Raw genomic sequence first — 13,829 nt, forward strand, 5'->3', positions numbered from 1 at the left:
AGGCATTACGTAGAATGAAAGGGGGTAAAGGAGCTGGAACTGACAGGATCATGACAGAAATGTTAAAAGCAGGGGGAGACATATTGTTAGAGTGGTTGGTATTTTTGTTTAACCTTTAAACAGTCTTAACATATATATACATTCACCTGCGCAACACCCGAAATATTTTGAGAAAAAACAATCGTTTTTTTTTAATAGGAAAAAAGGGCATGTGTTACCAAGGCATCCCCAATTTTTTTCCATATGGTGCACACTGAATGCGCACACCCATTCTCTCGTGTCTAGGCGACTCAGGCCTATCGTGCCAATGTTGAATAAATGACAAATGAAACGTATATACGTTTGGGGCGCTACTCGAGAGAACATATATGTAGGTTTGGACCGTTTAAGGGTTAATAAGCTGTATAGCCCTTGTGGCTTAGCGCTTCTTTTTGATTATAATAATAATAATAATAAGGGTTAATAAATGTATGAAAGAGGGGAAGGTACCTAGGGATTGGCAGAGAGCATGTATAAAGAGAAGGGGACAAAAGAGAATGTAAAGATTGTAGGGGAATAAGTTTACTGAGTATACCAGGTAAAGTGTATGGTAGAGTTATTATTGAAAGAATTAGAGGTAAGACCGAGAGTAGGATTGCAGATGAACAAGGAGGCTTTAGTGGGTAGAGAATGTGTAGATCAAGTGTTTACATTGAAGCATATATGTGAACAGTATTTAGATAAAGGTAAGGAAGTTTTCATTGAATTTATGGATTTAGAAAAGGCATATGAAAGAGTGGATAGGGGAGCAATGTGGCAGATGTTGCAAGTACGTATATGGAATAGGTGGGAAGTTACTAAATGCTGTAAAGAGTTTTTATGAGGATAGTGAGGCTCAGGTTAGAGTGTGTAGAAGAAAGGGAAACTACTTCCCGGTAAAAGTAGGTCTTAGACAGGGACGTGTAATGTCACCATGGTTGTTTAATATATTTATAGATGGGGTTGTAAATGAAGTAAATGCTAGGGTGTTGGGAAGAGGGGTGGGATTGAATTATGGGGAATCAAGTACAAACAGGGAGTTGACTGTTACATTTTGCTGATGATACTGTGCTTATCGGAGATTCTAAAGAAAAGCCGCAAAGGTTAGTGGACAAGTTTGGGAGTGTGTGTAAAGGTAGAAAGTTGAAAGTGAAAATAGATAAGAGTAAGGTGATGAAGGTATCAAATGATTTAGATAAAGAAAAATTGGATATCACATTGGAGAGAGGGAGTATGGAAGTGAATGTTTTCAGATATTTGGGAGTTGACTTGCCAGAGGATGGGTTTATAAAGGATGAGGTTAGCCATAGAATTGATGAAGGAAAAAAGGTGAGTGGTGCATTGAGGTATATATGGAGACAAAAAAGTTACCTATGGAGGCAAAAAAGGGAATGTATGAAAGTATAGAGGTTCCAACACACTTCTATGGGTGTGAAGCTTGGGTTGTAAATGCTGCGGTGAGGAGGCGGCTGGAGGCAGTAGAGATGTCGTGTCTAAGGGCAGTTTGTGGTGTAAATATTATGCAGAGAATTCGGAGTGTGGAAATTAGAATGTGTGGAGTTAATAAAAGTATTGGTCAGAGGGTTGAAGAAGGATTGTTGAGGTAGTTTGGTCATCTAGATTGAATGGATCAAAGTAAAATAACTTGGAGAGTGTATAAATCTGTAGGGGAAGGAAGGAAGGTTAAGGGTCATCCTTGAGAAGATTGGAGGGAAGGGGTGACAGGTTTTGTGGACGAGGGGCTTGGACTTCCAACAAGTGTGTGTGAATGTGTTGGATAGGAGTGAATGGAGACGAATGGTTTTTGGGACCTGATGAGCTGTTGGAGAGTGAGCAGGGTAATATTTAGTGAAGGGATTTAGGGAAACTGGTTAGCCAGACTTGAGTTCTGGAAATGGGAAGTACAATGCCTGCACTTTAAAGATGGGGGGGAAGGGGGATATTGACAGTTTGGAGGGACTTCTAAACTGTCATATCTGAGTGCCTCTGCAAGGACAGTGATTATGTGAGAGTGAGGTGAAAGAGTTGAATGATGAAAGTATTTTCTTTTTGGGGATTTTCTCTCTTTTTGGGTCACCCTGCCTCGGTGGGAGATGACCGACTTGTTGGAAAAAAAAAACTTGAAAGCCAAAGTTTATCAACGTTACTTTGTCATAATCCTTTAAGAAATGTGTATCTGTTAAAAGCCAAATTTTATTAGTGTTACTTAGACATAATCCTTTAAAAAATATATCTGCACCGTATTTTACACAATGTTCTCATCAACAGGGTAACAACGGCAGGACTCAAGAAGTGTGTGATCTGCATGGGCGTTCTTGAAGAGTTCAGCAAGAAAGGTCACAATCTGCTTCCATTGAATTGTTAAAGGTATCTTATACTGTGCAGTATTTACACCTTCACTCTGCACTGAGGGGGACTTCCTAACAGCCTGATTGGTCAGGCTTCATTGGGGATGGAGGATGTAGCTTTCATAACTCCTTGCACTGAATGATGTGATGGGTTTAGGGCTGCCACAGTAACTTATTTAGCCCGTAAACGGTCCAACAGATCTACATTCACATGTACTCACCCGCCTCTGTAGTAGTGCTACAAAAGTAGATCTACGTTGTTTTTACATATTTTCAAATATAACAAAAAAAAAGATCAAACTTTTTTACACATTTTCAAATGTATAAAAACAAAAAGATCTATTTTTTTTTTTTACATACTTTCAAATGTTGAAAAAACGTATATATACGTTTGGACCGTTTACGGGTTAATACCATTGTCTCTTAAATAATTGTTCAAATGTACTGGTACGGAAGGTGCTTTATTATACTTTATAACACACTAGCCATCTCCCACCAAGGCAGGGTGACCTGAAAAAGAAACACTTTCACCATCACTCACACTCTTGCCAGAGGCACGCATGTACAACAGTTTAGACGTTACTCTAAACAGTATATATCTCAAACCCCTCCTTTAGAGTGCAGACACTGTACTTCCCACCTCCTGGACTCGAGTCCGGCTAACCGATAAAATGATTTATGTAAATTAGTCCCTGATTGGTTTATTTAATTTCTCCAGTCATATTAATGTCCACTTCTAGACGAGATAAGGTTTAAATAGGTTTATATTCCGTGAAGCTATCCCCAACTGGAAGTAATGTTATGACTAGTGAAACCTTAATGACACGATTGCAAACAATCTACGGAACAGGCGCTGTATAGCCCTTGTGGCTTCGCGCTTCTTTTTGATTATAATAATAATAATACGGAACAGGTGGGTGGGGTTTGAATCCATGTCAAGCAAGTTCTAAAATCCACAGGCTGAGTGGCTTATGCACTGGTCTGGAGTTTACAAATCTCTCACCACAGGTTCAAATCCCATCTGTTCCATGGTTTGGAAGTAATATTACTTAAATATCTCGTGTATCTTCCTTGACTTAAAGGAATTGGTCTTGTTTTACACTGATAATCACATGTGCAGGAAACCATGAGGGAGAAATGGTGTATTCAAATTCAAAGTTTATTCTCTATAAAGATTACAATGTTGAATTTACAGAATTTGGTTGTTGTGTGGTTTACATGTAGTTAAATAATGATTACAGAGTGTACCACTAGAACGCCTAGCATGGATAGGCATTTCGGGCAGACTTAGTTTAATTCTTTATTTTAAAATATTACAAATTATGAGGTAAGTTGGTATTATGGCTAAGTGACTAAATACTAGTTTGTGAGTTTAGCAATGTGAATGCTTTTGTTTTGGCACAGTACATAGTTTCAGTATTGGAGTATCATAGGATTCATTATTTTAAGATTGAGATTAATATTTCTGTTTGTGGTCAAATGGGCGAGTGAGTGTAAGTGTGAACCACCAGGTGGTATTCGTGTAGTTAGTTGATGGGGTTTATCAGGGAGATAAGATGTTTTCTAATGGTAGTTTTGAAGGTGATGAATGTGTCTGCAGTTCTAGAGTTCTCAGGTAGGGTGTTCCAGATTTTAGGGCCTTGGACATACATTGAATTTTTGTAAAGGTTTAGTCGGACATGGGGAATGTCGTAGAGATGTTTGTGTCTGGTGTTATGCCTGTGGGTTCTGTCACAACTATCAAGAAAGCGTTTGAGGTCAAGGTTGATATTGGAGTTTAAGGTCCTGTAGATGTAGATTGCACAGTAGTAAGTGTGGATGTACTGAACAGGGAGTAAGTTTAGATCTATGAAGAGTGGGGGTGTGTGTTGCCAGGGATGGGATTTAGTGATTATTCTTACTGCAGCTTTTTGTTGGGTTATTATTGGCTTTAGGTGTGTTGCTGCAGTTGATCCCCAAGCACAAATAGCATAGGTGAGGTATGGATAAATAAGTGAGTGGTATAGTGTGAGAAGGGCATTTTGCGGCACGTAGTATCGTATCTTGGAGAGGATCCCAACTGTTTTGGATACTTTTTTGGTTGTGTTGGATATGGGCGCTGAAATTCAGGTTGTTGTCAAGGTATAGGCCTAGGAATTTGCCCTCATTATGTCTGGTAATTAGAGTGTTGTCGATCTTAATGTTAATTTGTGCATCTCCTGCTCTGCTACCAAACATAATATAGTAGGTTTTTGTCAGTGTTAAGCGTAAGTTTATTGGCTGTCATTCAAGTCGATATTTTGATCAGCTCCTCGTTAACAATGGTGTTGAGGGTGGCAAGATTAGGGTGAGAGATGACATAAGTCGTGTCGTCAGCGAAGAGAATGTGTTTCAGGTATTGGGATACGTTTGGAAGATCATTGATGTATATGAGGAAGAGCAGGGGACCAAGGACACTTCCCTGCGGAACTCCAGTATCAAGTGGCCGTGTTGTAATAATAATACACTATTTCTACATGATACAACTTATACAGACCATAGCTGACATCAGTGACATAATATATAGAAAGTCTGTTTATGCAGAGCATTTCCTGCAACTTAGGTTAAGTTTGTCCCCCCAGGATGCAACCCACACCAGTTGGCTAAAATCCAGGTACCTTCTTACTGCTAGGTAAATAAGGACAGCAGGTGTAAGATGACTAACTTCCAGGTACATACCTACTTCCTGCTAGGTGAGCAGGTGTCTTAAGGAAATACCCCCAATGTTTCCACCTGTCCTGGGGATAGAACCATGGACCTCAGTGTGCTACCAACCCAGGAGTTTCCTTTGACTACAAGACTCTCCACCTCTGGAATGAAAGTTGACATAATTGCTGTCACCTTTGTGAATGATTTGAATGTGATCTTTAAGGTCCTTTGAGCGAGCTTTACCTGTACAGCTGAATATCTGAACTTTTATGGATTATTCCTCAGAGAATTTCACAGTTCTTTTCTGTACTCAGGGTGATTCTGATACAGGAAGGTCCTACATATAAAGCATCTACATTTTTGTTGCCTTCAGATTGAGTTATTGTTCATTATGTTCTACGTGCCAGCGATTGTCACCAGAGGGTGGAGCGATAGCTCAGTTGAAAATCAATTAAAACATGAAACTGAAAAGAGGTGCTGTATATGCATGACCCTCATGTACTCTGTACATGGCTTAGAGATCTGTCCAGTCATTGGCCTGCCAACAGCCCTATTAGGCTTATGTCCCATGTATGGGGATGTAGGCAAGTGCAACTTCAAGGCAGCTTTCTTAAACTCTCATCCCAAAAAAAGAATGAGAGAAATTTCTGAGCAGATTCAATTTGCCAAGACAGTTAATCTTTAAAAGAGACTGTGATATTTCTGCACTAAAGGGCAATCAAAGATAACTAAGTTCTATTTACGTACAGTTACACAATTATAATTATCATACATAATAATGCATGTTAATTACCTAAGAGAACTCAAAAAACTCGGCGACTTACAGCGGAACCTCGGTATACAACCAGCTTCCTACTCGAACAAGGCTCAGCACTCGACCAAACAAATACAGTGGTAACTTGAGTTACGAGCAGCTCCCAACTCGAACAATTATGCTAGTGTATTTTTGGGGGTCTGAAACGAATTAATCTAATTTTCATTATTCCTTATGGGAACAGATTCGTTCGGTATCAGCACTCAAACAGCCTTCTGGAATGACTTAAGCTCGTAACTCAAGGTACCACTGTATGACCTGCCAGAACTTTGTTGTACACAGGGCAACATGGGTTTAGAACAGGTCGCTCCTGTTTGTCTCAACTATTGGATCACTACGACAAGGTCCTAGATGCACTAAAGACGAAAAGAATGCAGATGTAGTATATACAGACTTTGCAAAAGCCTTCGACAAGTGTGACCATGGCGTAATAGTGCACAAAATGCATGCTAAAGGAATAACAGGAAAAGTCGGTCGATGGATCTATAATTTCCTCACTAACAGAACACAGAGTAGTAGTAGTCAAAGTCCGAGGCAGCTACGGTGAAAAGCTCTGTTCCACAAGGCACAGTACTCACTCCCATCTTGTTCCTCATCCTCATATCTGACATAGACAAGGATGTCAGCCACAGCACCGTGTCTTCCTTTGCAGATGACACCCGAATCTGCATGACAGTGTCTTCCATTGCAGACACTGCAAGGCTCCAGGCGGACATCAACCAAATCTTTCAGTGGGTTGCAGAAAACAATGTGAAGTTCAACGATGAGAAATTTCAATTACTCGGATATGTTTTTTTTTTTTTTTTATTTGCCGGTATTCTCCCGGCCCGGGTCTTTTCCAAGTAGTGGTGACCTGGCCTTGGCTCCCTATCTGGGGAGTGTCTCGAGACGTAAGTCTCCCATGGGAGGAGGTACAAGTACCCCCTCATCTTTGGGACCAAGTGTCCCCAGGCCTAGCCACATTCCCCGCCCTCACGGGGCTCGTAGGGAGAAGCTAGGCCTCTGGTCTGCCATCTACCCCGCCTCAAAGGGGCTCGTGGGGATGGCAGTCTTATGAGCTGCAGGTGGTAACAAGCTCAGGCTCCATCTTCTCTCAGATATGGTAAACACGAGGAAATTAAATCTTCATCAGAGTACAAAACAAATTCTGGCCACAAAATAGAGTGAAACACCAACGTCAAAGACCTGGGAGTGATCATGTCAGAGGATCTCACCTTCAAGGACCAAAACATTGTATCAATCGCATCTGCTAGAAAAATGACAGGATGGATAATGAGAACCTTCAAAACTAGGGAGGCCAAGCCCATGATGACACTCTTCAGGTCACTTGTTCTATCTAGGCTGGAATATTGCTGCACACTAACAGCACTTTTCAAGGCAGGTGAAATTGCTGACCTAGAAAATGTACAGAGAACCTTCACGGTGTGCATAACGGAGATAAAACACCTCAATTACTGGGAGCGCTTGAGGTTCCTAAACCTGTATTCCCTGGAACGCAGGCGGGAGAGATACATGATTATATACACCTGGAAAATCCTAGAGGGACTAGTACCGAACTTGCACACGAAAATCACTCACTATGAAAGCAAATGACTTGGCAGACAATGCAACATCCCCCCAATGAAAAGCAGGGATGTCACTAGCACGTTAAGAGACCATACAATAAGTATCAGGGCCCCGAGACTGTTCAACTGCCTCCCAGCATACATAAGGGGGATTACCAACAGACCCCTGGCAGTCTTCAAGCTGGCACTGGACAAGCACCTAAAGTCGGTTCCTGAGCAGCCAGGCTGTGGCTCGTACGTTGGTTTGCGTGCAGCCAGCAGTAACAGCCTGGTTGATCAGGCTCTGATCCACCAGGAGGCCTGGTCACAGACCGGGCCGCGGGGGCGTTGACCCCCCGGAACTCTCTCCAGGTAAACTCCAGGTAATTTTTTTTTATATGTATAAATAAATCGCCATGGGGCCTACGAAGATTAGTGATAACAGCCAACCAAGCAGAAAATTGGTTGGGAAGAACTTGTTCGATACTCAAACGGAGCGGCACTCGAACAGTCTTCCGGAATGAATTAACGCCGCATACCAAGGTTCCACTGTATTTCCATTTGGGATCCTTGTAATATCTTATTATTTAAGGTCCAAAAATTTTATTCTAAGTTGTTTTTGGAAATAAATTCACAGCAGGGTATGCTAATGGTTAATTGGGTTTAAAGCCTGTTTACTGCATTGTCATTAACGCTACTTGCAACTTGTTCACCCCCAATCAAGAATATGTACTTAATCCCTATAATATGAAATAGTTACACTTTGTTATACTGGCCCCCTTCCCTTCATGCTTTTGTATGACCAGTTAATGGTCCAAGTAGGACCAAAACATCGTCCTAAGTTTAATTCTTCTGCATGCGGGGTTATTTGTGTATTGTTCCAGTCATGGTATTGCGCTCTTTTATTCTTTAAGGATTAAAGTTAGATGTACATCAAGATATACACCTCTGAGTGTACACAGTAGTCTCCCTATATCCACGAGGAATATATTCCAAGACCTACCATGAATATCTGTAACCATGGATAGTGGCAAACCTTATATATGTCATTTTTCATTTACATACATACCTATGATAGTTTAATTTGATAAATTCTGCAAGGTAAGTCTAGAATTATTACTTTTTCACTGCTGGGAAACATTTTGCAGCTTCTCTTAGGCTTTGAAGAACTGTCAGCATCACTACTTTTGCACTTTGAGGACATTATTAAGCAAAATTAAGAGTTATTTTTAGGTCTCAGTAAACCTTGGATAACTGAAACTGCAGATAGTGAATCTGTGGATTAAGTAAGTTCTACTGTACAGTGGTACCCCAAGTTTCGTACATAATTCATTTGAGTGCCATCACTGAATGAATTTGTTCCCATAAGGAATAATGTAAATTAGTCCATTTCAGACCCCCAAAAACGCACTTTCAGTAATACACTTAATTGTTCAAGTTGAGAGCAGTACAAAACTCGGGGTACCACTGTATATTCAGTGGAAGGACAAGGTTGAAGTGTGCATTTATTGTTTCTGGGAAATGTGCTCTGAGTCCATACTACTGAGAAGTAGTCATGGTCAAACTGGTCATGGAGTCTTGATTTTTCTTTTCTTTCTTTCATTCTTTCAACACACCAGTCGTATCCCACAGAGGCGGGGTGACCCAAAAGGAAAAATTAAAGTTTCTCCTTTTATATTTAGTAATATATACAGGAGAAGGGGCTACTAGCCCCTTGCTCCCGGCATTTTAGTCGCCTCTTACGACACGCATGGCTTACGGAGGAAGAATTCTGTTCCACTTCCCCATGATTTTTCTTTTATAGATGCAAAATTCTCTATAGTTACCTAAGTTAATCAGAGTCTTGGGCGTTGGGAAATGTCCACAGTTAGAATTTCACAGTTCCTCGCATTTTTGGGGGATTTGTGCCCCAGTTCACAATCTTCTATTTCTATGTCAAGATGGACAGCTGTACTTCCACACGTGTGAAAGTACAACTATACCTGTACAGAAGTACTTTCCCGAGTGGAGTATTACAGCTGTGCCATTTGCCAGCGCCTACACACATTATTACATTTGCCTCGCCCATCTTTCTAAAAAAAAATTTTCTTCTGCTTCAGGTTATGAAAATAATGATTTTGAATGTACATATTTTTTTTGGTTTTACTGCCATTCTTGCTTTTGTTTTTGTATGGTTCATGAAAGTATATTTGTGCTTTTATGCATAATTGCATTTATGGGTGTAATATATATTATAATTAGATCTTTTTTTTAATTTTATTCTTGCATAGAATTAACTGCCTTAATTTGTAAAGCAAGTTTTTTTATTACCCATATAGAGTATACTGTACAGTTTACTTTTTCGAAATTATAAAAATTATTAATTTTTATCCTAGGTAGTAGGTTGGTAAAGAGCAACCGCCCAGGGAGGTACTACCGTCCTGCCAAGTGAGTGTAAAACGGAATCCTGTAATTGTTTTACATGATGGTAGGATTGCTGGTGTCCATTTTTCTGTCTCATAAAAATGCAAGGTTTCAGGTACGTCTTGCTACTTCTACTTACACTTAGGTCACACTACACATACATGTACAAGCATATATATACACACACCCCTCTGGGTTTTCTTCTGTTTTCTTACTAGTTCTTGTTCTTGTTTATTTTCTCTTACCTCCATGGGGAAGTGGAACAGAATTCTTCCTCCGCAAGCCATGCGTGCTGTAGGAGGTGACTAAAATGCCGGGAGCAAGGGGCTAGTAACCTCTTCTCCTGTACATATTACTAAATGTAAAAGGAGAAACTTTAGTTTTTCCTTTTGGGCCACCCTGCCTCGGTGGGATACTGCCGGTGTGTTGAAAGAAAGATTAATTTTTATTATTAAGCATTAGCACTGCATGTTGGATTCTTGGTATTTCTCGACCTTGTGTGGGCAGGTTTACATTTTATTGAACTTCACAGACAGTTTGTAGTGTATGACCCAAGTTCCGGCATACAGACTGGCTCGTCCACAACACATGCTGACACAAGCCTGCTGGATGTCTAAGCCCCTAGCACTCAAAACCACATTTACCTCTTCCCTTCAAGCAAATATCGTGTGAGAAACCATGTTTTTTATTAATGTTTAAAATTTCTTGTGGTTCAGTTCCCTGAAAATAATTGTATTATTTTATTAAAAATTTAGTATTATGGTTTCTTACTATAATACAGGTAGGCCCCACTTTACAGCATTTCACTAATACAGCAGGTTTCATTTATACCCATTCTTCATTTATTCAGACTTCCTACAATAAAAATATTCGCCACTCGCCATTAAGCTAAGGAAAATATTTTAAGTAATGTGTGTTCTGTATGTTTTTTTTTTTAGGCATAGCTCTATTGCTTACTTAATATGATAGCGTAAACATGTTATCAGGCTTTTATATGCATTTGAAAGTATAAAAAAAGAAAAAGGGCTATGTTTCATTCTACAGCAGTAGCCCAGAACCTAACTTGCTGTATAATTGAGGCCCTACAGGAGCCCAGAACCTAACCTGCTATATAAGCAGGGCCCTACAGGAGCCTGGAACCTAACCTGCTATTTAACCTGTAAACGGTCCAAACATATATATATGTTCTCTCCCGTAGTGCCCCAACTTTTTTGAGAATTTTTTTATAGGAAAAATGATCATATGGTACCCAGGCATCCCCAATTATTTTAATATGGTGCACAGTGAATGCGCACACCCATTCTCTCGTGTCTAGGCGACTCAGGCTTATTGTGGCAATATTGAATGTATCAAAAAAACGTATATATACGTTTGGGGCACTAGCGGTAAAAACATATATATATACATTTGGCCTGTTTACAGGTTAAGCGGGGCCCTACAGGAGCCCGGAACCTAACCTGCTATATAAGTGGAGACCAGAACCAAACATGATATACGTACAGCGAAACCTCGGTTTGCGACCTTAATTCATTCCAGAAGGCTATTCGAGTGCCGCTTCGTTTGAATATTGAATAAGTAAGTTTATTCAGGTATACACAAATACAGTTACACAGAGTATCATACATAGCAGCATGTGTGTAGAGAACCTGGGATAACCCAAAAAAGTCAGACAGTGACTTAATTCCATTGGGGTCCTTTTAATACCTTATTATTTTACTATGAAGGAAATCTTCTTCTTTCAACAAACCGGCCATGCCCCACCAAGGCGGGGTGGCCCAAAAAGAAAAACAAAAGTTTCTCTCTTTAAATTTAGTAATTTATACAGGAGAAAGGGTTACTAGCCCCTTGCTCCCGGCATTTTAGTCGCCTCTTACAACACGCATGGCTTATGGAGGAAGAATTCTGTTCCACTTCCCCATGGAAATAAGAGGAAATAAACAAGAACAAGAACTCGAAAGAAAATAGCAGAAAACCCAGAGGGGTGTGTGTATATATATGCTTGTACATGTATGTGTAGTGTGACCTAAATGTAAGTAGAAGTAGCAAGACGTACCTGAAATCTTGCATGTTTATGAGACAGAAAATAGGACACCAGCAATCCTACCATCATGTAAAACAATTACAGGCTTTCATTTTACACTCGCTTGGCAGGACGGTAGTACTTCCCTGGGCGGTTGCTGTCTACCAACCTACTACCTAGGATGAAGGAAATATCTTATCATTATATTTTAAAGGATATACAGCGGACCCTCGACCAACGATATTAATCCGTTCCTGAGAGCTGATCATTAATTGAAATTATCATTAGTCGAGTTAATTTTCCCCATAAGAAATAATGGAAATCAAATTAATCCGTGCAAGACACCCAAAAGTATTGAAAAAAAAAATTTACCACATGAAATATTAATTATAATACACACAAACTGAAGAAGACATGTACAATTACATGACACTTACCTTTATTGAAGATCTGGTGATCATTGATGGGATGGGAGGAGGGGAGACTGTGGATGGTATTAGTGTTTAGAAGGGAAATCCCCTTCCATTAGGACTTGAGGTGTCACATCCTTTTCCGGGGTTACTTCCCTTCTTCTTTTAATGCCACTAGGACCAGCTTGAGAGTCACTGGACCTCTGTCGCACACCATATCTGTCCATAGAGGCCTGTACCTCCCGTTCCTTTATGACATTCCTAAAGTGTTTCACAACATTGTCAGTGTCACAATTAAACACTTGTTCAGGTTTCAATTCTTCACTGTCTATGTACTCCTTGAATTCCTGCACATATTTTTCAGCTGCTTTTTGGTCCAAACTGGCAGCCTCACCATGCCTTATCACACTATGTATGCCATTACAATTCTTAAATCTCTCAAACCAACCTTTGCTGGCCTTAAATTCACTCACATCAACACTAGTTGCAGGCATTTTTCTAATTAAATCCTCATGCAACTTCCTAGCCTTTTCACATATAATCGCTTGAGAGATGCTATCTCCTGCTATCTGTTTTTCATTTATCCACACCAATAACAGTCTCTGAACATCCTCTATCACTTGGGATCTCAGTTTCGAAAACATAGTTGCACCTTTGGCAAGAACAGCTTCCTTGATTGCCGTTTTCTTGGCCACAATAGTAGCGATGGTTGATTGGGGTTTTGTGTACAACCTGGCCAGCTCGGAGACACACACTCCACTTTCATACTTAGCAATGATCTCTTTCTTCATATCCATAGTAATTCTCACCCTTTTTGCTGTAGGGTTGGCACTAGAAGCTTTCTTGGGGCCCATGGTGACTTATTTTGCAGGTGCAATCACTAAAAACGCTGTGATAATATGAAATGTTCCGATTGTATGTTTGGATGGGACCGCGGTGGCTAGCTGGCTTGTAAACACTGGCCACAAGTGGACGCCTCTCAGATGGAACGAATCGTGTTGGTCGAGTTTTTTAGCGCTAGTCTAGGCAAAATTTTTGCATTAAAATGTATCGCTAGTCGGATTTAACATTAGACCATGGCATCGTTGGTCGAGGGTCCACTGTAAATTTATTCATGTATACACAGTTACATTGATTATCATACATAGCAGCATATGTATAGAGAACCCAGGATAACCCAACAAAGTCAAAGTGACTTATTTCCATTGGTGTCCTTGTGATAAGTATTAATTATATTTGAAAGTTAAAAGCAGGTAAGTACCTTAGTTATGTAAAAGCAGTTACAATAAAAAGATATACCAGGGGAGAGGTAAAATTAGTTATTTTAATACAAGCAGTCACTCTCCTTATTTTCTGTAGCCTTATTCATGAGGTACATTTTGACTCTCTTCTTGAACTGGCTCATGCTATGACAGGCTTTGACATATTAAACATCTGTCAATCCACCCCTCAAGGGAGGTTCCTTGATGCTGGTGAGGGGTTTTTGATCTAGGGAATTGAATCTGTGCTCCAGTTCCCTGATCTGAGCCTGAATAGCTTCCATCCTCCCTACGTGTGCTGTATAATCCTACGGGTTTAGCGCTCCCCCATGATTATGATGATAAT

The 13,829-nt window shown here is 40.2% G+C and overlaps 2 long non-coding RNA genes across 5 annotated transcripts in view; one reads left to right on the forward strand and one right to left on the reverse strand.

Annotated features, from left to right (window-relative positions):
* The window catches only part of LOC138855350 (uncharacterized), a 46,699-nt gene that overhangs the window by 13,735 nt on the left and 19,135 nt on the right, over nt 1-13,829 (reverse strand). Inside the window, exon 2 of one of the 3 annotated variants that reach the window (XR_011394587.1) lies at nt 5,064-5,194. The exons of the other annotated variants lie outside the window; for them this stretch is intronic. This is a non-coding gene — a long non-coding RNA (uncharacterized lncRNA). The remainder of the gene's footprint in view (nt 1-5,063; nt 5,195-13,829) is intronic. 3 annotated transcript variants of the gene reach the window in all.
* The window catches only part of LOC138855351 (uncharacterized), a 30,378-nt gene that overhangs the window by 13,551 nt on the left and 2,998 nt on the right, over nt 1-13,829 (forward strand). The window contains exons 3-4 of one of the 2 annotated variants that reach the window (XR_011394589.1): nt 2,287-2,385; nt 10,327-10,462. This is a non-coding gene — a long non-coding RNA (uncharacterized lncRNA). The remainder of the gene's footprint in view (nt 1-2,286; nt 2,386-10,326; nt 10,463-13,829) is intronic. The other variant, XR_011394588.1, reaches the window with a different exon arrangement.

This window comes from Cherax quadricarinatus, chromosome 91 (genome assembly GCF_038502225.1).
Source record: "Cherax quadricarinatus isolate ZL_2023a chromosome 91, ASM3850222v1, whole genome shotgun sequence".
In the NCBI taxonomy this organism is placed as follows: domain Eukaryota; kingdom Metazoa; phylum Arthropoda; class Malacostraca; order Decapoda; family Parastacidae; genus Cherax; species Cherax quadricarinatus.